Raw genomic sequence first — 26,647 nt, forward strand, 5'->3', positions numbered from 1 at the left:
TAGGGTACTGGAAAGGAGCATTGATACTGCGTTAAGTATCATCACTACCCCTTTTATGAGGAAAGTCGTTTTCTTTTTTTGTAGCTCCCTTCTCTGAAGTTCAGTGAGACTGGAAGATATTGTGGTCTTCATGTTTCACATTGGGATGTTGAGCCAAAGGACATTCTAGTCACTTGAGGAATGTGTCTTTAGTTGCAAGAGCTCAAACAAGAGATTACACATCAGAGGCAAGAGTTGCACTTTCTGGTTTGGACTCCTTAAGCAGGAGTTTTACTGTTTGTCTTCATCAGCAGAAGACCCACCCTAGACCATGTGCTATTCTGCACCCTCCATCTTTTACCCCCCCTGCCACTCTCCTGCCCCCACTAGTCAGTAAGAAGCTCATTCATGACCTTCTGGATTTGAATTGCTAACAGGTTGATTCCCTTAAGATTCAAATGAGCTTCTTGTGTCTAGCTTCAAATGTCTCATACAAAGGAATCTCCACTCCAGTATGAGTAGGAAACCCCACTTTTTAGCCAAGCATCCTTGAAAATTTGTCCATTTGCAGTCCTGTATGGTATACGAGCACATAATTACATGGAAGACCTTGATTCCAGCTTCCCTTGTAGGGTCCTGGATTTTCTCTCTAAAATCTTTTTCTTGGCTTTTCTCTGTACTACTGGCAGCCACAGAAAGGAGATATGCAGTCTTCTCAGACCCAGTGCTTCTTCCCTGGTGATCCACAACCTTTGTGCCCCTCATATGACTTTGCCTCCAGCAAGTGAGTGACTGTGTGGCGCTGTCTGGTCCTGAAAACCTCTAGTTCCTCAGTGCCAATCCCACTTTTCCCTTTATCATTAAGTCCCTGGTTCAAGGACAGAAGGATACTTGGTGTTTGGATAGAAATGTCTCAGCACAGCTGTCAGTGGTCTTATTGCCATGTCCTCCTGCCATGTGATGGAATGGGCTTTAGCCTGCACCTGAGTGTTGTTTCCTGAACTTCCTGAAAATCTTCTGTCCAGGCTGATCATCCTCTTTCTCAGAGGACTTGGTTTCTGTGTTTGGAGAGCAGATTGCTCACCAGTGTCTCTGTAAACACTGCCTCTAACACAGGGATTGTGTTTCTCTGGAGTCCCTTTGGTCCAACCCCCTCAGAAAAGCTCCCAGAAATGCTGTCTTCATCATGGTGCATCAGGGCTGCTTTCCTGTGGTTCAGTATTTGTACATGAAATGTTCAACAGATATCTCCTTGCTAAAGCTCTATCTTCATTTTTTATTCTGGATGGGTAACAGCAACTCTTTAAGATGGTTTCTGTATCACAGTGATTCACCTAACTGGCAGATTTCCAGATGTTGCTGAATTGCTCCTGGATCCAAAAACCCATTTTTTCTTCTCAGCTCACTTCCTCTGATGTTTCCAGGAGCTCTGCTCACTCTACACTAGGACTCATGTTACCTTCAGCAAGAGCCCCATTGCTAATTTCAGATTTTTAGCTGCATCTTTCCCTCTCTTCCTTCTTCCTGCCACACATAGTGCATTACTGAGTAAGTACCTGTTCTTGATCTTACAGAAATTTGACTGCTTTCTTATTAATGCAAGAGGAACAAAGCCAAAACATGTAAATATTTTTGCACAAAGTGATATATTCACGTAACATATTTTAAATTACCAGAGAGAAACCTAGATCCTGTCTTTGAAAAATAGGAAGAGCCTTAAGGAATATGCCATGGTCAAAACAGAATTTCCAATAGTTTTTATTTCAGTTTAAATGAGCAGTTTACTGCGGAGAATTGTATTAGGAACTTGTCTTTGAACATCACTTATAAAATATACAAAATAGTAAAATATGGAAAATTTTCCATATATCATCTATTTTCTATAGGAAAATAGACCATGACTTTCCTAGTTTAGGGAAATTAGACCAAAACTAGCTACATCCTCTGAGCAGGAATCAATCATGCTTAAGGGAGAGGCAGTAACAGCTTGAGGTTACCTTGAGGTTACCTTACCACCTTTATCCATAACGGGCATATTGCTACATGGTCACCCCATTTTTTGAGGGCTTTCTTGGAGTTGGCAAGGCTTGGGTGTGTCTACCTTCTTTGGGGTATCTCCAGGTTCGATCCCTAGCCATTTCATATTATTTTATCTGAACTGACCCCGGTATTCTTAAATAAGTTGTTAACAAGAGCATCATGTTGTTTACTGGACCAATGCCAACAAAAATCCAAACAAAATGTCCCTGTATTAGCTCTGTATGTGGACAGTGAATTGATCCCAGAAATGGTGAGCTGAGTCTCACTGGGCTGAAGAGCTTTAACCACTTAGGACCGCTGGAGCAAAAGTTCATCATCCTCAACAAAAATTAACCAAGTGAATGCACACTCTGTTATTCCAAGAAATTCCTGGTTTAACTGAGGGCAGTTCTGTGAGTTCATTCTGCAATTGACTTGAAGCATCCTGATCTGTGAGTAGTGTGGTCCTTCAGGTATTTCACAGAAACTGTTCCTGGCCTTATATCATCATGTTCGTTTTCCCATTACTGTGGCTGCATATCTGTGTTTGGTAGCAATATAAAAATGCATTATTCTGTTTTGGTTTATGCAGGATAGATGATTTGTGTTTTCAGAGGTACTTTGTGTCAGAATATTCTGAGTTTTGCGTAAGGGAGGATACGTAGCTGCTGAGCACTGAGTGATTCAGCAGTGTTCCAAGGGAACAGACTTTGACATATAGATGTGTAAATGGCATGAGCTTTTCCACAACACTTACAGCATTGATTCATTTACTTATCCCTGTTTTCTCTTGCTGTATTTATTCTTTTGTAGCCTGGATGTTTTCTTAAAGGGCTGTTTCAGACTTCAATTATAAATTTCCAGCAGTCATAAATCTTCTATGACCATTGTTTCATTATGATTGTCCCGTTCGGTTTTTTTTATGTTTTGTTTTTGTACTACAGAAAACTGAACAGACATCTGTAATTTTGGCGTGTCTTATTGCAATTTTAATTAGTACTTTGGGGAGATTATATGAAATCTATTAGGATTTACGTTTGCATTTTATACTGTGTCACATGAAATATGTCTCAAATTAATTCACGTATTTTCAGTTTGAATGTTGTCATCTATTCCAAGAGCTTGTTAAAGGCTTTAGATTAGTCATGATTATTAAATCTTTTGGCTTAGGTTGTGGAAAAATGTATATTTTTTGAAATAATGTCTGTGGCTGATCATTCTAAATGAGATGTCTATATTAAAAAAGCCAAAGAGGGAGTGAGGAAACACAACAATAAAAGCCCTAAGCAGTTCTTCTTTGGAAGCCTGCCTTACAGTACCTCAGAAAAATAGGGAAAAATCAAAGACCTAGAAAAGGCAGTAAGTAAAATCCTTGTATTTACATTCAAACTGATAATGTGTTTGAAGAAGATTTTGAAGAAAAAATTATGACAAATGAGAGTGAAGGGCAAATCAGATATTTTAGAGGTATGATGTTTGAGATACAGTAATTTACAAGACTCTTCTATGGTTAAGTGCAAAAAAATTTTGTGACTTGAAAGCTAACCAGGATAACATGCAGGAAGGTGTTCTTCAGAATTAGTCAGAAGATGGACAGGCACCTGTGTTAAATTTAACACAGGAAAGAAAAAGCTAGTTAAAATTTTCTGTATGGGTTGCTGTTTGCAGGAATTTTGATACTCCTTTGGGTATGCAGAGTGTAATTGTTTTCTAGTTCATCTGAGAAGCATTTGCTGAAAAAATGTAAATAATTGTGTTTATCTAAATCAAATTTTACTCTTCATTGGAGAAGCAAATTGCAAAATCTGAAAATAGTGAATAAGCAGATCACATAACTTTTATTGCTGTAAAAAAGAAATTTATGAAGTTTCTCATTAACCTAAAATTAATATTAAAATATGTAATTTGGATTACTTTTGTAATTTACCTTGTCACAATCACAGTTTATGACATCTTTTCAATGAAACAACAAAAGCAGGAAAAACAAAGCCAAAGTTCAATATATTAAAGTCAACTACTACTGAATAGAGATGATCAATACATTTAAAGGGAATTGCATTCCAGAAGTGCCAGGTGCTTGCACAGCTCAATACTGGCACTGTAGCTCCTCTGAAAATCAGATATTTTTTATTTTTCTTTTAATAAGTTATTCCAGAACTACCAAAATATTGAGTCCTGTATATGTGTTCTCCTAGCTAGCTTGTTTTGGGGTTTTTTTCCATCTTGTGGTTAATTCAAATTATACCTGCTGTCAGGAAAGAATCTACTTCTTATTAATACAGCAGAGTTGGCCAGGAATTACATGTTGAATTTGCTCTGTGTCTACATAATTCCTTGAGGAGACAGAAGAACGTGGAAAGCTGAGAGCGCCTCAACCCAACTTGCATGTTTTTTCCTCCTCCCTCTAACTATTACAAATTCTATATGAAGAAGCACAAGTAAGAAGCTTGGTATGGAATTCTGGCTTAGTAAGTTCTGATTCATAGTGTTTGGAATTTAAAGTTTTACTATCTAACAATTAACCTTAAATTTTGTTCCAAGTTTTATTTTTGAGACACCACATTAAATTTGATATTTTTTTCCCTGATATACACTGTGCCATGAATAAACTTGCCGTTCTTGAATAAGGGATTGTCCAAAACATAATGTGCTAAACCTGCTGGATTCAGTGAGTCTGGTGTGAGGTTTTATATCCTACCACCCCTAATGCAGTATAGAAGTTCCCAAGCCTACTCGCAGCATCTCTCAATCTCATTTTACTCATTTTCTCGTGATCAAGACTGACAGGGTAATCTTGGTCTGTAAGACTTCCAGGTTTCCCCTTCTCTCATAGGCTGTGGTTTGCCCAGAAAATTTCCATATTTTCTCTGCTGCATAAGGGATGGTGAGCCATTTGGTCATAGCTATGAGTTTGATGTAGCATTGGGTAGCTTTGAGACAAATATTCCCATGCTACCTGTTGACCTCCTGGCCCCCTGAGCCTGCACTGCCTCCCATTTGATTCTCACAGTTTTTAAGGCACAGATGTATATGCCCATTCCCAGCTGATGGCCAGCTTTTAACCTGGAAAATGGCCTCATGTCGTCATGTAAAATGATGTTCTGTTCTGAAGTCTAGGTAGGCAAAGCATAGAAGTGACAAGAGCTTGCATGAAGGCAAGAAGAATGTAATGAAATAGTTCAGTGAAAATGCCCTTGGTGTCAGATTGCTTGTGCAGACTTTGCCAATAGTTGGTTCAGCCTGTGAATCACAGTGTTTGTTACACTAGAGGAACATTTATTTCTTCCTGAGTTTCTCTGCCAGCACTTGCTCACTGAAGAGCAAGTGAAAAGCTTTGGCTTTCTCTCCTTCTGAAAGCATTTCTGAGAGAAGAGAAAAATAATTTATAGGAAATATCTCAAAATGTATCAGTGGCAAAATTGGGGAACAAATACTGAATTAGGAATAACAGATTGCCAGGACTAGATAATGTTCATCCGAGAGTAGCAAGAGCACTCAGAAACAAAAGAGCTAAACTGAAGGCTATAGTTTCTCTTTTAGCCTCCACAAAATGTCTCATAGGACGCCTGTGTTCCAGATGGGCTTCCACGTAGGTCTAGGCAGCTCAGATCTATATCACATTTGCATCAGACTAATAGAAAAGGCAATCAAGAGCAGAACTGATTAGCTCGCATGCTCATACAATGTGGTGTGAGAGAAAAAACACTGAGTTTTTAAGAAGGAAATTGTGATGCCACACTGAAATCAGTTGAAATTGATTTTGTGCAAGTCTGAAGTGATGTATGTGGAAAAGTCGTGACTTCAAATAGACATGTGATGCATTGTAAGCCAGTATGAGGCATGAAGAGGGTCTTGTGGTGATCATTCCATTAAAATGGTTGTTTAGTTGTCAGTAACAAGATGCTGAAAAGAAGTGCCTGAGATGACCTGGTAGCTCAACCCAGAATGGCTTTTCCTACTTTGTAACGTATAACTCAGAATTGCATTTTTTAAACTTTGATTTAGCTTTGCAAGTTCACTGCCATTTGAAATAGTCCTGAATTGTTTCCCAAATTTTCCAGTAGCATCTGCCTGTTTCAGATCTGTTTATCTTCATCAGAATTTACTGCTGAAAACTTTCAAAGAATAAGCAGTCAGAGGTCTTGGTTTTGATAAGGTAACAAAGTTCTTCAGAGCAAAAACCCACATGACAGCCATTTAACCATTCAAAACACAATGTGGGTTGATATTACCATTTTTAAGTAGCATAAGCAGAGAATTAATTTATGCATTCTGTACTGTTTCTTAGATACAAATGAAAAATATTGTTTTCACATCATGCATTGAGAATGAGAGAGAGCCCATTCTTCTGCTACACTTTCGGTCAGAACTACTATAAACCTTGATTTCTGGTGGAGTAAAAGGTTTTAGTCCACATGCAATTCTTCACAGTCTTCTTAAAATCTACTCCACCAGTGAAATACATTTTTATTACTAAAGTATCTTTCCTCCAACTCATAAAATTAGACCTTTTTTATTAAGTGTAATTATTGAGATTTACCACATGCTGTCCTTTCTTCTGTGGAAGTGCTAGCCCTACATCAGTGATCTTTTGCTTTGTGAGTCATAAATGATGTTGAGAAGTGTGTCCCAAATAGACTTTTAAATCACTTCTATGGGTCTCCACAACCAACTGCCATTTTCTGTTCTTTCCCAACAGTGCCAGTCTAATTTAAAACACACAATTAACAATTATTATTAACAACACTGTATTAACAAATGCAGCGACTCAGCTACATGATCCAAAGCACTGTTCAAAAATTAAAACTGTGGAGAAAACTGAAGATTTTGGCAAAAAATGTACATTTGTACACAACCCCATGCCCTCCCAAACAGCAAAACAAAAAAAAACCACCAACAAAAAACTAACAAACCTACTAGAAAATCTAAACACTCATTCATGCTGTTTGTGGTAGAGATGTATTTTAATGTCTTCACACTCCAGAGCAGCAAAAAAAAATCCATTAGCATGCAGATTCTCACAGGCATTGACTGTGTGGGAAGATACAGATGGGTTTTTTTCTTCATTGCAACAATATCACTAACAGCAGGAGCTGAAACATACTATGTCATGTCAACCTGAAACAAATTAGGATTTAAGAATCTAATAACGTTGGGATTGCTCAGTGGTGCAGTTTGCTGACAGAATGTCATTGTGCACAAATGGCATGTGCTCAGAGTTGAGTTGCTCTGGCAGCTAAAATACCCATGTTTCCCTATTAAGCCAGAATGCCAGCAGCTACCTTCACTGGGGGCTTCAGTGTAAGATAATACACTCATCCCAAATTTTCTGTGGCACTGGGTGGTCAGAGAGCTCTATGGCCAAACAAGTGAACTGAAGAAAATGAAGAAAAATACCTGGTAACCTGTCAGAAGCTTCAAATCTGCCAAGTTCAGTGGCTGCCTCACTGTGGCTAATTGATGCTATCTCACAGATTCAAATAAATATGTTGATATATTCTGTACTATGCTTAATGACAATATTTTTAAAAACCTCAAAAGTTTTTTCCCTGAAGAACTACAGTATTAATTGTGTCAGTTTTCTGTATTCTCGTTGTTACACTGAGAAGAAAAGCAAAAGTGTCGTGGGCAGACTTTTAATTTTATTATGAAGTACTGCAAGTGTTTGCAGGTTTTTGCTCCATATATAGCCAGGGCTAAGAAACGTTTTAAAGCTAAATGGCTCCTTGTACAAGTTTCTTAAACCTGATTTGAATTCATGGTCACAGGAATGTATGTACAATCTAAAAGAAAAGTTTGCGTATAAAGATGTTAACTGCATACACTGTCCATCTTGTTTAACCAGTGGTAAAAGAAGACTCACATAAGCACGTGTTGTATCAACAACAGGCAGTTGATATATCCCAAATTCAGAATACTCTCTAATAGATAATGCAAATTCAAGGCTGTGCTATCCTTCTAAAAATTGGCTGTTCTTAGCTCACTTGTTTTGTGAAGCAGGACACAGCTCACTTGTTCCCAAGTGTCAACAGCCCATGTTAGAAGGCTTTGTATGGACACGGCTCTTCAGTGCAGTGGCAGTGTCAACTTGGCCTCCTTCCTGTTGCAAAGATATTTTTTAAATGGCCATGTTTGAAAATGTAAAGACTGTTGTATGTGTTAGCTGCTTGTTTTTCATCCACTTCAGAGAATTCTCTGTTCTTGCAGTTAACTTAAATATATGGAAATTATTTGAATATCAGTATCATATACAAACTAAATTAAATGTTTTATTTTTTTTCTGCTGAAATAGAAAAGGCGTGTTCTATTTCTGCTGAAATAGAAAAGGCATGTTAAATATATGCCAGAAAAACTGATGATTTTCAGGGTCCAGTTGAATGGTGCAGAAGACATCTTCTGGTTTTATTCTTCTTTTGCTTAACCCCCTGTGTACATATTTGTGCTTTTCTGAAGCTAATGGATGCTTTTCATTTTTTTCCCCTATTTCTGTGTCTGGACAGCTGGACCTCATTATCTTCTAGTGCATTCCACTACAAGATCTAGCACTATTAATTGTCATTTTTAATGTGCATGGAGAAATTTTAGAAAGGGAAAAGTGTCTGTAACTTTTAAGGATTTCTGTATCTGTACATAGGATCGACCACTATTTAAAAGAGAAGAAAACTCATCCCTGCTTTCACATCTTTTACTGAAATAGTAGCAGATCTTCTATATGGAAAGTGAATGTTCTGTTTAAAGACTAAAAGCTAGAGTAGAAGGTCATAGGGAGATGCAGAAATCCTAGTGATTAAGTGAACAAACCTTTGAGCAGCACACATTTGCAAGCCTGACTGCACATTTCAGTGCTCCTTGTGGGTGTTTTATGGCACCACTTTCTTGTGTCTTAGGAGCTGCTGGTACAGCCTTGGCATCCTGTGCGTGCCTGTGTGCATCCTCAGCTCAGAAAGCTGTCCCCTGACTGCAGTGTTCCACATCTAATTGCTGCTTCTCTCACTGGATCTTGCTGAGTTTAAATCTGGTAACTCCCTGCTCTGCACTGATGGATTGTTATCTTTTCCATGTCCTTTTATCTAGCAGTGGTAGGACAACATTCTTTGAGCAGATAGTTATATAAAGGTTTTGCTTTCTCTTAGGGAAGAGAGAATAGCTGGGAGTTCTTTTGTCTACTTACCATGTCTGTGAGCACCTTTGAAATGGAAATCGAAATATCAGCAGATGCTTGAAGGCCAGTTTGCTCTGAATATACCTTAAACCAAGCCTTTGCTGAAAGCAAGTCATTATTTAGTTTTTCTGTACATTCCTTTGGCTAGTCCTTAACTTCCAGCACTGTCAAATGAATCTCACAGAGAGCCATAAGGTTTTTTTAACTGTATCACTGTCCTTGTCACTGAGCTGTGTGATGAATGATCTTATTTACTCCTGAGGCCCCATCTGAATTTCAGCAATAGTGAGTCTTAGAACATTATTATGCATTCTTGTTCAAAATGTATCACATGAAAATATTGATAATTATTGCTTTTTACCTCCATTACAGCTCTAGGAAATGTTTGAATTATCACAGACTTTTAACTTCTGGATTTCATTACAAACATTAAAAATGCATTGCTTTTTAAAAATCCATGAGCTGTTACCTCTACAAAATGGGATTTGCTGAAATAGTTTTGGTCATTTCAGCAGCTACTTCAGTCAGTGCATCTCCAAGGGCTGGACACCCTGATCCAGTCACAGTCCAGATGGACAGATACACCCAAAGGAAAGCTGAGCAGCTTGGACAGGCTCCTGGCTGAGCATTCCTCTTCTCTGGGGTTCATATGACATGTGGTTTTCACAGAGGGTTATTTATCTCACCGTTGCCTCCTCATGAGTTTAAACAGGGCTTTGGAGTTTTTAGATTATGCCTAATCACCACAATGAAGTGTGATATAGCTCTTTGATTTAACACTTGGATGTGTAAGAAACTGCCTGTCAGTCAGTCCAGTCACACCTGGAGATCATGAGCAGTTGTCTGCCAAAGAAACAGCCAGTGGGGATGTTTTACATGGGCAAGGCTCATGACTTCACCTCACAACAGGCATTTTAGAGGAGGTTTTCCTTTAAAGTCCTTATTTTGAGATGTGTAGAAGTCAGGAAGAAAGTAGATCTGCAGTATGTCAATAAATTCTTAAAGGTAGAGAAACATTTGGCTCATGAGTTTTACCATGCACCAAAGATAGTCTTGGAAAGACATAGAAGGTTTAATGTGGTAATAAATGTGTTCTTAACAATTACTCAACACAGCTGTGGATAAAAGTTTGCAAATGGCTTGATTAGTTCAATTGCTTTTTTCCTGGGTGAGTGTTACCTCTTTATTGATACCCCCATGGCACTTGCACAAAACTTTTGTCCTCCTTCCAGGATCAGTTAATTACACATTAAATAGTCACACAGCTTATTTGATCTCCAACTCTCAGAAGTCTTCTCCAGAATAATGGAAAATTTCTCGTCATGTTCCTTGTTCTCCCTCATTCACATTTGACTTTCCTCATGAAAAAGCCCCCTGACAGTCTGAATGCTGTGGTTTGTATGCTTGTAGATACCATTTATGAGGAAAAAGAACATTGGATAAAATGCAATGTCAAACTATTAACACATAAATTGCAGTTAATGAAACACACAGCAGTGAATTCCAGTCAACAAAGAAACTATTTGATACTTTAATTTTGCTGTCACTTAGAATGAAATAAAAGATGCCATCCAAGTATGTGGCTATAATATAAAAATCAAAATGTCTGAAAAGAAAATCTAGTGCTGAGAAACCACATTGATAAGCAAAATTTTGACTCTTAAAAATGTTATCCCTTATTGATGTGGAAGGACATCAGTTCCAAGGCCAGCAGCACTCACTAGAAATGTAAGCTGATTATCTGGTTGTAGTGGATGATGAAAGTATTTTAAAGGAAAATGGTGGGAGTAGTATTTAGATGCTTCTCAGTTGGTAAACAGTTGAGACTGCTGAACAGATGGCAGTACAGGCTGATAGGTATTGGTGAGTCTGGTGATTGGTATCCCGTAAATACTCAGCTATCCTGTGTCTACATCCCAGGTCTGTTCAAGATTTGTCATTACATTGCTCTTGAGTGTATGTAAAGCAAAATCCAAATTTTCAGCCTCTGTATTGCTGAGTAATTCCATTATCATGGGAAAAATCAAGAGCTAGTCTAACTTGCTAAAACAGTCATGAAACCACCCAGTTTCAATTATTCAACTGGGAGAGTCATTCATGTATTTTGTCAGCAATGTGGTATCAGGTAAAATGCTGACCTAAGGTGTTATTTTATTAAGGGCTGTCCTCAGTGAGTATTTGTAATTTACCATTTTGCAGCTGCATACACTGGGATTAATTTTAATAAGGTGAGGAATTTTTTCTTAAGCCTCTCTTTAGATACATGTAGTGCCTGTATTCTCCAGTCAGCATCAGTTCTCAGAACTGGGATGTTAGGATTATATTCCAAGGAAATTTGAGTTAAGGCAAAATACCTGACAACGTAATTGAGAAACAGAATTTCTTTAGGCATGTGAAACAAATTGCATTTTACTAAACTGCTCTCATTTTCTTTTGCACAGTGCTTGCTTAACAAATGATAGTCAATAATTTGCCTCCTGATGGGTTTTTTTGTCTTAGATCTTCACCCTCTTTAAAACCATTTCGGTCTCGGTGACTACTCTGCACTTCTGTGGCAGCACTAATAATAACATTTTGCCCTGGAGTCAGTGATTTTTATAGCAAGGTCTCAAAAATCTTTCAAAAGGGCCATTCAGAAGGGCTATTTTTAATAGGTAGCAAACCAGATGTATAGACATATGAAATGACATGGAAAAAATAACAATATATTTATGCCTCCCATTTCCTTGTCTCTTTCTGTGCTTACTCTGCATGATCTCTGTCTGACCCACAGGGGTTTTTTCTTAGTTTAATTCATGGAGTTTGTGGCTGTGACTATATTGCTTTGCTTTTATCTCATGTCTTCAAGCCATAACTCTTTATCTCCTAACTCAAAGCTGCAGGACTGAAGGCAAAGCTGATTTGCTTTCTTCTTTTCTCAGTGCTCTGATGTCTCCAAGGAAAATTTGGCAGAGGTAAATAACTGTCAAAGAGAAAGAACAAGACAAACCTAGCAGATCAAGGTCTTCAAAATTGGCTAGTAATTTTAGGTGCATTCATTTTGGATATGCAGTTGACGAAGACTCACAGCCAGGCCCTTGTAATTTGGCAGCCAAAACCGTTAGCATCTTTTAAGAAACTTGGCTACCACACTATCTTTATAGATAACCTGATTTTAAACAGCTGGCTAAAATAAAATGTTATTTCCAAAGGTAATTCAGTCTTTTGAAAAATATTACTATTTTTATTGTTCCTGTGTTCTAATCTTAATTATCACAAGGAAAGTTTACCTTCAAAAAAAGGTAATGCTTGTCTTCTGACAAGCCAGCTTTTAATTTCTGCTGTGTGGAACTCCAGTTCAAAGGGAAGAGAACAGAAGGCTCAGCTGTTGTTGGCTTTGCAATGCAGACTGCTGGGAGCTGCACAGCTGCAGCTGGAAGCAAACCTGGCTGGTGCTGGGTTAGACCCAAGCTGCCTGTCTCAGGAGCATCCTCCTGAGCAGCCCTGGGCCTGAGGGTCAAGCAGATTTTGCAGGTGTAGTTCTGGTTAGCCGTGGTCTCAGTCCCTCCTTCCCTCCCTGCTTTGCCCAAGCAGGGGCTCCCTCAGTGTGGGATGGCATCACTTCTGGGACGGGGCAGCGGAGCAGCTTCGCAGGGCATCTTCAGTGTCCCCCGCGCTTCTGGAACCTGTTGGACGGGCTGTGTTTGTATAGTGTCGAGACAGGAGCTGATGCATCATTTATATGTCTGAACAAAAATTCTGTTAGGACCTAATTTAGGACGTATTTCCTTATCTTAAATTCTAATCAGGCAGAACTTGCCTAGTTGAATGTATTCTGAAGAAAGCAGTTTGTTGAAATAGGAATTCCCGATTTTTTTTTTTTTCCAAGACCTGTTTTATCAGTTGCTCTGAATTTTGTTGAATTTCTAGGACATCTCCTCCTATGTTATGTTGCAGCAGAAGCAGTCCATGACTGATTAGTATGCAGAGATCATTTTGGTCCAGGTCTTGCCTAATAGTACTAACCTCAAAATAAAAAGTTAATTAGAGCAAGTGAAGTTATTAAAAGTGCCTCTGTGATTTAAAAGCTGAAGTCTACGCTTTTTCAGGAGAGTCTTAGGCATTTTGGAAACCTGATTAAATTAAAATCCTTTATGAGATTACATGAAAATAGAACTTTGGCTTTAAATCACCTTGCTGATTTTGATAATCTTAGAGTCTTTCATCATTTCACACAATAAATGGAAATTCTTCTCAGGTGAAATTCACCACTCTCAGCTGTGGAGGAGTACAAGGACATCCTCACCAACAGCATAGATTTAGTCAAAATTTTTCACAGAATCCAAGAGCACTTCAGATAACAATTCATTTTAAATGACCTTTACTTAGAAACAGACAGGTGAAGACAAAAAAGTTTCTTTGTTTGCAGTTTTTTTAAATTATAGTTCTTTGCTGTCAGTAGAGATTTTGTGACTGTGTTATGGTTGAGATTACATTTTGTAGCCCAGATACAGCCAGATTACATTTTGTAGTCAGATACACTCTGACACCCAGCTCATCATGGGCTTTGGCAGGAGAAGAACAAGTTGAATCAGAGGGTTGCTGAGGGAGGCAGAGCCTCTCCTCCAAACTCAGTGTTAATATCAAGCACAGCAGTACTCAGGTGCCATTGTCTGCATTGGCCATAGAAAACTAGTTTGGTGTGGTGGTACTAGAAATAGGTGTCCACAGGAGTCCCAGTTGCTAAATCCTCACTAGCAAACCAAAGACTAAATGAGCCTGGAGACTGATTTGTGTTTTCACCTACAGTGACTCTCTTCAGTGGAATTTGACTGCCTGTGCTTAAGTTAGTGTAAGAAATGCAAGACAGTATGTGTTTTCTTTCTGAAGGAAACTAATGCACGGAGTGGGCGAATGAATAATCTGCAGGCTACCCGTGGTGAGGGGGGTGAGATGCAGTGGCAGGGGAGGAAGGAGCTGTGAAGGATGTGGAGCCACTTCTAGTGAAGTGGACAAGAGACATCTCAAATCCTTCAAGTATTTTGCTTATCTTTAGCAAAAGCATCTTGAGATGCTTGTGCTGGTACAGAGAGTATTGAATTCATACTCTTGTTTTATGTGTACTATCTTGGTAACATAATAGGTGTTTAATGCAGCTCTGCCTGTCTCCCTTTTTCTACTTGTCTAGAATATCCTTGGTGTTTTAGAACAACCCTTATGTCAGCTTCTTTATTAAAGAATGTGCTGCGGAAATTATGCTAATTAAGCTGGAGTGTAATTATGGGCTAGAAAGATTATTTCACAGTCAGAATCGAATTGTTGTAGATAAATGTGCATTAACTTAATAGTGTGCAGCTAATTAGTTTTGCTATTTACTTGTAAAAATTAAAAAAAAAAGATATAATCAGTTATACTAAAGCTTGAGAAATGAATATATTGCAAAGCCAATGGGGAGTGTACTCTGAATCTCTCTTTAATTATTGTTTTGCTGGAATTTTTCTTAGTTTTCCTAGTCGGAACTTGCAATGGACACAAGTCGCTAATTAACAAACTTTATTTCTACTTAAAATATATATTATGCAAGTAATCCATGTGGTTGCCAGTTTGACAGTTATAGCTGTAATTCATACTAAAGCAGTTACAGCATCAGTGTCTTGTACTCTCCACAAAAGTTAAATTGCTTTGGATCTCATTGTGTAGCAAATTAAGATAGAGACTTTATTTTCTGTGTATATCTAACTTTAATTTTTGTATTTGTCAGCCAGCTGGCATTAGTCCTTAGCATGGCTTTAGGAAGAAAAGAACAAATTACTTTTATGCTCAGATACATCCACTAAATATCTCTTAGAGTATTGTAGTGCATAGTCATGGTACAGTAGTCCTGAAAACCAAAGAACACAGAATTACTTGACCCCCATCTAAAAGACTGAAAGCCTTGAGGTGTTTGCGAACAAACATGTAATTTTATATGTTCCAAAAATTCCCTTTATAGCTGTACGTCTCAGGTGTTCACAAGTGTGAAAGGAAGGCTGCAGAACATTCTCCTGATGTATATTAGTATCAGTTTCTAGGAAAATCTGATACAGTAGCTTGATTTGTGCATATAAATTCATATATAGAAATTTTTCTAAGCCACCCCTGGGCATAATAATGCCTTCCATTGACTTTGGAGTGAAAGAGACTCCAGTTTAAATTAAAGTAGTGATTAAAAAGTGCAATCTCAAACACAAGTCTGGTGTGCTCTGAACTTCATGTGCAGTGTTGCCTACAGGGCTTTACTGTATGATCATCTTTCTTTATGCTGAAATGAAAAAACATAGAAGAGGGACATATTTTTATGAAACAGAGAAAAATAATTTCGATACCTATATAGTGATTTCTCCCCTAATAAATAAATAATACCAGATATAATATCCTCTGTTGCAGAACAGTTCCATGGCTTTTCCACAGTGAGTTTTAATGAAATTGGATATCAGTTTCATTTTTATCAAGTTATAGCAAGAACACCAGCTCCTAGGTGAATTTGTATTTGCCATTAGAACAAAACTTATGAACAGCAGGTATTGACACAAACCTAAATAATCTCAGACTTTTCCCACTTCCAGTCTCCCTTGTGCAGACAACACAGCTGAAAATCTGTGTTGTCTGTTTCAAACTTTGTCATGTTTGAAATTGGCTTTGGAATTTGCAACAAGAATTTGCAATATGAATTTCCAAATCATACCTGTTTTTCCTAATATGAACAAAAATGTAAAATTAGAATGTGCAAAAAAACTTATTTTTTCTGCTTCGAAGGATTTTATAGCTGTAGTTGATGGTATCAGTTGAGCACAGAGAGAAGAGTTTCAAAGTTTGAGGGAGTGGTGTTGTCCTTTCAGTTCCAATAAGGAAATATGGAGGGAAAGATTAGCAAAGTCTGAAAGGAATCAATTCTGAGGTGAAAAGGGAAAGGTACGATTCACAGTCTGTACTTCTTGCTGCTGGCAAAACATGTTGCAGAGTGTCACTCACCAACTAAATTGTTGGATCAGTGAAAGGAATGGGCACTGGAATTTAGTATATCAGATGAAAAATCCACCCAGAACATGTTGTATGGAAATAAGTACCATAGAAGTAGCAACTGAGCAAAATACTAGTAACTCTTTTTGTGTCAATAGCTGTACTTCCACTGGCTGAGGAAAGATTTTTGATAGATTGAGGCACACATTTTCCTTTAATATATTCAAATTTCAAAGGCCTCTTTAAGATATTGATTCTGATTTCCAAATGACAGCTCCTTGGCAGTATATCTGTCATTTGTTAATAAGGGCAATTCCCTGAGTCAGTGCCATGATTGTTGTCTCCAGTGGATTTATTAGATGCATGCAGTGTTTCACAGTTCAGCTGGAAACGTTTCTGTAGAAATGCTGTGCAGCACATTCTGCAGCCTCCTTCTTTTACTCAAGAGTAGAAGAATTATCTCCCCATTGTATCCGGGCAGGATGGCAATTAAGGGAGGAGCTAGTTTTCCTCATTCAAAGGGTGTTTTTCTGTGAGCTGGATTTTACTCAGGTAAAACTATCAAATATACATGTGAAATGTTTATTTTAGGTTCTTTTAAAAGATGCAGCCTACTTCTGCACTAAATATCATATTCATATCTGAATATCATCCGTGTAAATTTATTTTTTTTTTCTGATTCAGCTTTTGCATTAATGTTAGTAAGATACTTCCTGATTTCAGCCGAGATTCACTGTTTTTGGTCTGCTTTTGTTGCTGATACATCAGTTCAGGGTTGTGGATTTCTCTGGTGTTGACAAGAACTTGGTAGTACTTTAACCACTGACAAACTCATCATTCTTCTGCTGGCTTTTGAGTCATTGTGAAGGCTCTCTGAGTTACCCTGTGGCCCAAATAGAGATCAGAGACATTACCATGCTAGGTAGCCAGCTAGAAACCATCCTTTCTCTGTTAATTTCCCCCTTTAAGTGCTGAAGCACAGCCTTGTTTTCTTAATATTCAGAAAAGTGGGACATGTATTGTGTTTGTTGGTGCTTTGCATGGAATAGGATGAAATCAAAGTACCCAGTTAGAAACAGCAATACCAATAAACAAAAGCACTTTTTCTGAAAGAATGTGTGACAGATCTTTATTATTGTTATTATTTATAAAATGAAATTGTTGTTAGTTTGTATCAACAGAATCTGAGATTGATTTAAATTCAAGCCAATTGATGGCTACAAGAAGCCATCTTTAGCTTAAGGAATGGATGTGGGAGCATCCATGCCAAAGAGCAGGAGGGTCACAGTCAGAGGTTGGCTTTGGCAGCCCAGAAGGTCTCCTCTTGCCCTGCACTCCCCTGAAGTGCTGTCCAGTTTCTCTGCATTTTTGATACACTTGAAAACCTTTTGCAGTCAGCTAATGGTGCATCAGTCTCTCTGGGTTCCGGGGCTGAGGATTTAATAGCAGCCTTTTAGCTTTTGCCAATTTTTTTCCTCTCTATCAGAGAGTCATGTAAGCACTGTCTGTCTTTACCCATGCTTGGCGTGAAGATGATGATATCTGTGTACTGCATTAGGAGAGTTCCCTAGAATTTCTACAAGGCTTTGAAGAAGATGAAAAGCATGTGATGGGAAATAGCAATAGTATTTGAGTAGAGCTACTCACTGCTGTTAGATACATTTTCTTCAATCCAACGGCTTTTATTTGAGCAATTTTGTAACAACTTAACTCCCCTCGTACTGACTCCATGAACTTTCTGTCTTATGAGTGTCAAGTATGCCTTGCATTATTGCATTGTTTTGGTGGTTGTACAGTGGGGTATATCAAGCTAGCATGCAAGAGATCAGTTTTTCCATGCTTAATGAAAACTGAAATAAAGGCAGCGCAGGAAAACCATTAGTCTGTATTTCCCCTTGACAAGAAAAGCAATTTCAAGGGCATTTATAGTACTGTACAGCTTGCAACTTTAGTGAACAGAATTAATTCCTTAGTTTTCCAAAAGACTGAATAGGAGTCTAGTTGTAAGAAAAGAAAATGAATACTGTTTGTTGTTTCTCTTTTTTAAAATTCAGTATTAGAAATTTATGTAAGCTTTTTTCTTGGCTTTCCAGAGTTGGTGTTTCAGGACAAATTCTGGACTTACCAATTTGTATTGTTTTTATCAATGTCTTGATTCACTGTTAAGTTTTGCTGTTTAATATTCATTCTTAAGCATCAAATGAATGCCTATTATGAAGAGTTTACTGTGCTCAGGAAAACAGGGAGTGCTGGAAAATGTTGCATAGATAAGAATAATACCTGGTATGTATGTGTGGGGATGAGAATGGTTTGGATTTCTGCTGTGCAGCAAGAAATCAAGGCAATAGTGCACTCAGTGGAGTAATCATTTAAGGACTGAGACAACACAAGATATTTAGGATTAAGACTTTCTGTTAGTTTAGATTAATGCCTTTTTCTGGTGCCCCAGCCCAACTGTAAAAAGTAATTCTGCAGCTTGTGCTTAACTGTATGCTCTGTTGGAATTTCCCATTGTTTGCTATTTGCACACATAGAAAACACCCAGTTTCTAGTGTTGGTGGTCACTGCTTTCCTTTGGCAGTTCCAGGTTACCCAGGCAGTGGTAAGTCCAAGCTTTACATTTGAGAACATGAGAGAAACATCCAGTTTCATTGTTTCTTAGTTTGCCTAAACCTTTAAAAGCTTGACTTTGTCATCCCTTCTGGAAAAGGTTAGAAGCAGTTTTCCTGTCACTGCCATCGAACTTGGGATCTGGAGCCAGAAGCTTGATCAGGCAAAGAGAGCAGCAGGGAGAGACAAACCATGTGTTGTCACATCCCTTATTGTGAAACTCATGCTGCTTAATTGCACAACATTGAAAAGCTTTGATTGGAGAGAGGTGCAGTGCCTCAAAACCTTTTGGAAACTTTTCATGTTTCTGGTTATTAAAAAAAATAATGTGGATGCTTTGAGCCTTTCAGGGAACACTGTGCGTGCCAGCTTCCCCTCCTGCAGATGAATGTGGTTTCAGTCATTAACATTGGTGCTGTTAGGCTAATGTTTGAATGCTCCTGCTGCTTTTTTCACTTTCTTTTTTTATAGCTGCAATGTTTAGGTGTTATCATACGTGTAGGGAAATAAAATAAATATCTTCCTTTCTAAAATGCTTCTCCCATTTTCCTAGGGAAATCAGGGGTTTGTGGAGTAACATTTGTTCTTTAGAAAGGATACATTTCTATATGGCCGTATAGGAGCAGAGGCTCAAAAGCCTTTTTTTTCCCCTGTTGTTGAAATAGAGAATGGTTTAGGAGCCTCTTAGTTGTAACAGTAGTTCTGGAAAAGGAGACAGCTTTGATTTATGGGGCTGTGGAGGTGGAAAACTTCTCAAACCTCAGAGAAAGGCATTAAAGTAAATAATTCTGTCTGACAGTGTAAGTCAATGACAGAGTCAAGGCTGGAATCCCCGAGGTCTGTGTACTGTTCTGATCTCCTGCCTATGTTCCCACCTTTCTGATCTATGAGGAAAACATATCTGCATCTGTAACAGCAGTGCTGCCAGTGGAATAACATTTCACAATCTCCTGGAATCTGCCCTGTGATGTGTGAACTCCTGTAGATGGAGGGAGGCCAAGTGTAAGCTGGTCTCCTAGGGAAGGGTTAACTTGGCACATTTTCACAGCTGCAATGTATTAAGCTACTGTAAGGCCCTGTGGTAGTTGCAGGTCAGAAAAATGTTATTCATCACAGGTAAAAAGAAGATAAATTAGGCAGCTTAAAGACATCTTGATAGCTTAGCTAATTTGCCTCTTACTTGCTTTTGCAGAGGGAGTCCCTGTATATGCAAATACCTGCAGAGGAACAGATAAAACAAGTTTTTCAAGAGTTTCAGCTCAACAGCCCCTAAAGACAAATACCACTTTCTAACTAAAACAAACTAAACAAACCAAGTAATACAAATGGGAAAGAGATAGTCTAAAGCACTGAAGTCCCTGCTCCAAACACAGTCTAGAGGAGAGATAACACTGTACCAGGTGCTGAGGGTATGGTTACCTCGCCGTACAGGCAACTTTTCTCATAAGAATAAGTAATGCAAGCTCCCTCACAAGATGTGAGAGAATTAATATATAGATCAGTACCAATACAGAGTGAAAAAAATATTTCATAAATGTTCATAAAAACAACATTTGTAAATGAAATGAGGGTAACCTTGAGTAAATGATACTTATACTCTGAATATAACCACGTTGTATTGAAGGGAGTAACCTGGAGCTGTAAGTAGTAACACATTGTCCAGTGTCAATTGATAATCTTTACTCAACTAAATCATCTTTAAAATCTTTTCCGCCTAATGAAATGTTCACAAAATCTAAAGATGGTTCAGCTCCAGGCCATTTTTGTTATGTTGAAATAGTTCTCATCTTCCCTCTTTGCATGCTCACCTCTTAGGGTTTTTTTAATTCTAAAATCTAAATAGCAGAAGAGTGATGCCTTATCAGAGAAAATGTCGAGGATACAAAGGCAGAACTGCAGGAGGATATATTTGCCATTGTACAAGCCAGTTTTAGCCCTTTGCTGTATTCAAGATGTAAGTTTTTGAAGTACTGGATTAACCCTGAGACCACAGGTTTAGGGCTGTGTTAAGAACCTGGGACACGCTGAGCATCTCCATCGCTGCTTGACAAGAATCCTGTGCATCTGGTACATCACATCCTTCTCTGCACCTCATTAGCAGACACAAATGTATTGTAAAAACCACATAGTGCTGAATCTGTGTAAGCACTACTGCATGGCAGTTTTAGTTTAGGCCACATGAAAGCATAAACAAAGGAAAATGTCATAACCCAAGAACAACATCCAAATTTTTGGCAGGAGTGCCAACAACTTTTTCATGTTTTACATACAGTCATGTTGAAGGATTACCTCTGACCAGCCCCACATAGGCTACAGTTTTCAGGTTGGAATAAACAATAACATATTTCTTTGTTTCATATGAACTTAATGTTTTTATTCATAGAAAATAAAAATACATCTTCAGTGCCTTTTCTCTGTCGTCCTTCTGGTGCTTCCAAATTTAGACTAAACTATGTCAGATTATTTTGTTCCTTACTTTTTCAGTAAGTTTTGGCTTATCTAATTTGAAAGGACAAAAGGAGAAGCATAGGGAACTGTCTGCTGATAAGGGTTCATTTCTCTCCTAAGGGGTTTGCATTAGGCCCAAACAGGCCATTACTACACTTTGTGCTGGGTTATGTGTTGTTTGTGTCACCATGGGTCTGAGGATGATGATCAATTGCTTGTTAGGGTTCACTCCTTTGACCAGGTTTGACTGGGGAAGTGAGTATGCTGAAGGGTTTTGAGGGTTTTCCAAGGTGAGAGGAAGAGAGATTGACATATCAGTTTTGTTTCCTAAAATTGAGTGCTGAAGTTACCCAGTATTCATATGTTCCATTTTCAAATTATAATGGTTCTGCCTCCTCTCAAACTGTAGGAGATCATTCAGAGCGGGCTGGCAATCTCTGTGTATGTGTGTATATATATGGAGAAGTGTGTTTGAAAAAGAGAAAGTACTTTAAGGAAGCACTTCAAATTTAACTCACAATAAATTAAGTATAATAACTCTGTGTTCTCTTGTGTTTGACCGACTGTCAGAGAACCACAGAAAGAAAATAAGGAAATGGAGTTGTTAGATGGCTCCTTCCTCTTTATATCACGTACATTTTCTGTGGATTATGTTTAAGTATTCTTGATTTCTTTTTCTATTTGGGTGTAACTTCCTATGTTGTTGTTTTTTCTTTATGTACCAGGTCCTTAGAGAGAGATTCTTGTAGTATTGGTATATTGCCTTCCAAATATTTTAATAGAAGTTAATTTCTCCCTTTAAACACAGAAGCTGGTTCTTTGATCTTCTCTTGGCTTTTGATTAGTTCTCCTTGTTTGATCCTGAGCTACATGTAGTTTATTTTCTTTTAGTACTACCAGAAAACCATTTTCACAGCTCTCCTTTCTGAAATGAGAGAAAAGAGATTTTCAGACTTTATTGAATTGAGGGAGGAAGCAAACAGAAGGGTCTATGTCTGTAGGCATAAATTCAACAGAAAGTCTTTTAAACTGGCATTAACAATGCCACAATGTATATGAGGTAAAAATTGAGGAAATAATCTTAGCTCAAATTGAATTGCCTTTGCTTTTGAGCACTACTTCATATATGAAAAACTTTCCTTCTCCAGTTTAAGACTGTTTCACATGCATATTAAGACAACCAGGAACACACAGGCGAGTTTGGTTTAAACAGTCTTGTAATAAAAAATTGTGCATTCCCTTTGTTTGATAAATGCTTGGTGGTAGTTCAGTCTTTGTCAAGCATATGGTTCTTTATAGCGGGCGTCTTCACAGCACTGCCTTTGGGGAATGCTGCAGAGACAGGAATAGCTCTGGGTGTCAGTGCTTGCCTGTGCCAACTGCCTGATCAGATGTGAATGTTCTGCTCTAATAATGTAAATCAGAAATAAGAACCAAGCTCTCGTGAGATTCACTGTGACCAATGGCTGGGGAGTAGACAGAGCCATCACACCTGCTCTTGCAATGCTTTGTAGAAGCAATCAGTATCCTTAGTCACCAGCTGGAGACCTGTGGTTTTAAAACTCACTTAGTAGCCTTTTTTAAATCAGTGCAGATATATATATGTAACAGGATTTTTGGTTTTGCTTTTCTGTGTACCATCAGCATTTTCAGTAGCGGAAGGAGAAAATTCTGGCATTATTAAAGCAAATATTCAGATGCAGTACATCCTCTGTGTTCAGCAGCACTTCTCAGTGAACCCACAGAGCCAATGCACCCAGCTGTATTGCAAACAATCTCTTTTAAGTTTGCATCTCTCTTACTTCCTGGCATGTGTAAGTGATATGATAGCAGGAGCAGGACCTGTTTTCAGTGCATTACTTGCAGTACCCAAGTCAGCCTGGATTTCTCAGTGCTACTGCTTCTATATCAGAGTTGTGTTTTGTGTAGAACTCCTCCTTGATTCTCTTCAGTTTTTCATAATATGGCATAGCCTTTTGGAATAACTCTAGGCATATATATTGCCAGTTTACATAGAGCTTTGAGCTCCCCCTTGGTTCCTCTTCTACTTAGAGGAGCAGCAGTCTGGTGTAATCCCTGGAACATCTGCCTTGGTCATCACTTCAAGCTAAAACCTTCTGCAGGATTCAAAATCAGATCGATCCTACAATCCTAGACCACAATTTTCATAAAAAAAGAAGGTTGGAACACCTTGCTGTGTTCCAGTCAGTCTCCTCAGATGAAGATGCTTCCTAGAAAAAATGCACTTTTACAACCTGCCAAAGTATTTGGAGTCCATGGCAAATGCTGCCTTCCAGACAAACTGTGAAGTTCTTGTACAGCTGGGATTCTCTTGTGGACAAACTCACACTGCCAGCAGAAGTCTTAGGCTGACCTAAATGGATTAGTGCTCTTACTCCAGGGAAATCATAGGCAAATGGTAGATTAGGAAAAGATCTTGCATGTGCAGCCACTACCTTACTCTTAATTTTTGGATCTACCACACAGATACTTTGTTAACATTCTCAAAATGCCACACACCTCCTCAGATTTACTCCAGCCTTTCAGCTTGTTTCACCATCTGTGTGGATTGCCTCGCTCAGATTTTGTAAGCATGGTGATGTTTTAATAAGGGACACAGACTTAGATAGTGTTTGTTTAGGGTGTTCACTGTGATTTCAAATTCCGCTTAATTCTACTTTATAATTTTAGTAAATGCAAGTTTTGTCAATTTGCATGTGGCACAGTATCATTTCACAGAAATCAAGGTGGATTGGATTTTGATTAACCTTCTACTTTCCTTTCATCTCATCTCTGTCAAATACTGACCCTGCTGCTTTTCGTTGGTAGGGAGTAAAAGATCACTGAATTATAGGTCTTTTCTACTAGTTGTTACTTTTTGTTTGGCTCTCTATTTTAATACATTTTTTTTTTTTTGTCATTTAAGTAGGTATACGTGGAGGCATGGCCTTGATTTTCCCCCACATCCATGCAAATTGTTCCATATACATTTTGTGCCTTTGTCTTTAAAGAATACCAGTCCTCCTTCCTTCTCCAGGCATCTGCCAGATGACTTCATTAAGTAGCCTTGTAACTTTTCATAATAAGGCTAAATTTAAAAAAATAAACCTATATTTAATTTTTTTAAATAAATGTTAATAGAGCTGCAAACTTGCTGTTCTTAAAAAAAAATCCTCTTTCTCATTCTCACTTTTTTCCACCTATAAAATGCTTATATAAAACAAATGAAAAATTTAAACTCCTAGAAACTACTCTTTCTTGCCCTGAAGGTGGCTAAAATTATCACAATTATCCAGGCAGCCCTAACTGTTGACAGAAGTTTTTGTTTGTTTTATGTAGCTACTGTATTTCATTTAGAAACTACTAAAAATAAAATCATCTTAGAGACCATCTGCTTAAAATGACAGTTCATACTAGGGCTAAATTTTTAAACTTCTTTTCCTGCTTTGTTCATTATCTCTCAAAAAACTGGTTACTTAACAAACTCAGTATTCAGTGCTAAGGGCTTATTTTCTGAATTGATTTTCTGCTTACATCCAGTGTGCCCACATCCATTTGCAACAAGTAGCCATAATTCACTCATATGCTGACTGCTTTGGGAGATCAGAGGGTGAAAGAAGGGAGAGCTTGTTTTCATACTTAAATACCATGTAGAGGCTTCAGGTACCTCAGAGCACTTAACTCTTCCTTTGATGAAGGGACCTTTTTCCTTTTGCCCCCTCATTGCCTGTTCTGTTCTGGATTCCCAGACATGAGGAAGAAAAACCTGAGCAGATGGTTAGAGCCCATAATTTACCACTGCACAAAACCAAAACCAAACCACCTTTTGTTTGGTTTGGTTTTGGTTGGTTTGTTTCTTGGTTGGATTAAGTAGTACACATGTTGAGAAGGGGGAAATTTCCTTTTCAAGAGAATTTGTTGGTACAAGTTCCAACACTTCAACACGTACTGTAGTCTTGTCATTCAGGCTGTTTTCTTGTGGTATTTTGTGTGATCTCCAAATTACCCACACCTGCATTTAGCATCTAGGATTGAAAATGAGAATAAATAAGAAATGGAGATAGGATAATTAACCTGTCTTCAGTTAGTTTATTGGATTTTGCTCTCATTTCTTATTTTTGTTTAAACAAAAAAATCTGGAAGATGTCTTTGGTTTGTTTAGAGATGTTTTTATAGAATGCAGTTCTAACAGGTTTGAAGAACCTGTTAGGAAGTGTTAATATTGTTAATTGAAAGAAAGCAGATGTAAGAGGAAGATGCCCTGTCAGGTTTCTATGATCTCTAGCAATTCAAACATAAAAAAAAGTGTGCCCAGTGAATCTCTTTCTTTTCACCTGTTGACAGAGTTATGGTTAACTGGAAACAATGATGTTCACAATCTTTGGCTACTGAAGTTTGTAGCCTTCCCTGATACTTTTTACAATGTTCTCTAACTTTTCCAAGCATCAGTTAAATGTTAAAATCTTTCTGAACCTATGCAAATAAAGATATCTCTTGCAAAGATTTCCAGCAGTCTGTATCATCTAAAAATTCATTGGAATAGTCCATATGTGATTTATTACTACATCTTTATGGTTTCTTTGTATTAAATATTTAATATGAATTCTAATATTTATGAGTTAACTTACGTTTTGGCAGAGGAGAAATAACCAATGAAATTCTGAGTGGTGTTTTACATCTCATATTCGTATTCTGAATCTCCATAAAGACACAGCTGTAGTGACAACACTCAGTCTGGCAAATGTCACATATGAGAAAAGAATAAACAATCCCTCTTTCCGTAGCAATTCATTATTATTGTAAGATAAGTCTTCCTTCCCTGAAATGTTGTTGGGAATTGTTGTATTTAAAGTGTGCTTGGGACAGATTGGAGAGATGCTGTGAATTCCCCTTGTGACGTAAACTTGGCCTCAGTGCAGAAAAATCTTTATAATTTAGGAAGGACACTGTGATAAGTATTATATTTAGCCAAATATTATAGCTGAAGTCTGCAACAGGTCTGCCAGGGGTTTTTTGGCAATGAGGTCCCAGATGATCACAGTAACTGCAACAGAGAACTTTTTTGTAAGTTACCTCTTTTTCCGAGTTTCCCTAATTTCCCTTTTTTAGCTTAAAAATGTATCACTAGATGGAAAATGGTCAAAATATTTCTATGTCACAAAAAATAATCTCTTGGGGAAAAGGCATATGATAACTAAATATATCATGTGTGTATCTCTAGTTTTAGGGACATGAAGTCCAAAACCATTTCCATGAATGATTTTACCTGTAAACCTAGAGTGGAAAAATTCACTTGAACTGATAGATTGATTTTAAGTTCAGGTCTGGAAGCTTCATAATACAGACTGGGGCTTGTTCTGCATACTTGAATTCAGTTCTTTTACGTGATGCTAATGGTGTTTCATGTTTTGTATGATTAAAGTGCAAAGACTTGAGTGCTCAAGCAGGGCC

General features: G+C 37.9%; 1 protein-coding gene across 4 annotated transcripts in view; it reads left to right on the plus strand.

Annotated features, from left to right (window-relative positions):
* CTNND2 (catenin delta 2) overlaps nucleotides 1-26,647 on the plus strand; it is a 640,896-nt gene that overhangs the window by 450,376 nt on the left and 163,873 nt on the right. The window lies entirely within an intron of this gene.

This window comes from Melospiza melodia, chromosome 1 (genome assembly GCF_035770615.1).
Source record: "Melospiza melodia melodia isolate bMelMel2 chromosome 1, bMelMel2.pri, whole genome shotgun sequence".
NCBI lineage: Eukaryota > Metazoa > Chordata > Aves > Passeriformes > Passerellidae > Melospiza > Melospiza melodia.